Source organism: Echinops telfairi, unplaced genomic scaffold, assembly GCF_000313985.2.
Source record: "Echinops telfairi isolate 266 unplaced genomic scaffold, ASM31398v2 ScPeMD7_7458;HRSCAF=8496, whole genome shotgun sequence".
Taxonomy (NCBI): Eukaryota; Metazoa; Chordata; class Mammalia; order Afrosoricida; family Tenrecidae; genus Echinops; species Echinops telfairi.
In genome coordinates this window covers 46672069-46673488 of record NW_022111358.1, presented here as the reverse complement: position 1 = coordinate 46673488, position 1420 = coordinate 46672069, and positions in this window count along the sequence as shown.

Here is a 1420-nt window from a genome sequence, read left to right as displayed (position 1 = left end):
GGAAGTCAGCCTTGCCAGCTGAAGCAGGGAACTGGATAAAGCAACTGCAGCCTGGTCCGACCATCACGAAGCAAGAGACAAGACAGGTGAGGCTCGCTGAGCTATTTATCCCGCCCCCCCTCCAATTAACCCCACATGTGTTTATACGCCAGGTTGGAATAATAATCCTGAACTATCACACACACTTGCAGAATAAGTGCAAGAGTTTCTCCAGTCAACCTGATCTTCTTTGGCTGAAACAGTGACAAGCAGCTCAGACCCTCCCTTGGTCTCTGCAACGGGACTGTTCAGAAACAGCACTGCAGACATGGCAGGAGGGGCTCCCGGGGCCAACCTTTCCGCTTGCAATCCAGTGCCGACTGACCCTCTGCACCACCAGGGACACCCTTAGCACCTTGGTGTGAATGAACAGATTGGGTACCGCTTACAGTTCTGAGCCCTGAGTTTGGGGAAGGTGACGGCTCGCAGTGGGAGCTCAAGACGCACTTAGGTGTCCGCACATACATTTACCTCCTCTGAATTCCTGCCGACCTTGACACAGCGGGGGCTGCAATGAGCTCTGCTCCGGGCAGAGTGCACCCCAGAGCGGCTCTGTCTCGCAGAAGGTCTGCCTCCCAATCATGGCCCCATACCCACTTGCATGGTCCTGCCTGCAACTGTGGTGCCCTGGTCTTCTGCCAGCCATGCTTTTGTGACAGTTTCCTCTGCCCACCCAGGTCTCAGTTAAGGCTCCATGATCTGTAAACCCATAGACGCCATTACAACTCCAGCGAATGGCCTCCCTCCCTGGGGATGGTTCTGTGTCTTTGTCTTGAATGTCCTGGCTGAAGCCTTAACTATTGTTCCTTTTGTACCCTATGAAAACCCAAAAAGATTTCTGGTGGCTCTGGTTGAACCACTGGACTGCCCACCGCAAGGTCAGTAGTTCGAAACTACCGGCCGAACAGCAGGAGAATGAGGAGGCTTTCGACTCCCACTAAGTGTCTCAGAAACACACAGGGGCAGTTCTAGCCTATCCTATAGGGTCATTATGGGTCTTATAGGGCCGGAATCAACGCAGCGGCAGTGCACTCGTCCCCAGAACAAATGGTGTGATCTTAGGGTTCCAAAGCCATATTGATCGCCACGCAGCTGAGGACGTTGGCACCAGGGAAAGGCGCATTCTCCCCTCCATTTCCATGGACCTGCGGAGGGTCCTCAGCCATGAGAGTTCTCGGGACTTATGAGCCCGAGTTTTCAGGGCTTTCAGAAACTTTATTCCATCTTCGGTCTGGCCGGGCGTTTTCTCGGCTGTGAAGGGCTGAAAGGTTGCTCGGAACCCCCATCCCGTTTACAAGCACCTGGACGGTCTTCTCTGTCGGTCACTGCAGGCAGGGATGGTTTGCGCTCTGCGCTGTTTGCACGCCCCTTTCACCGCCTC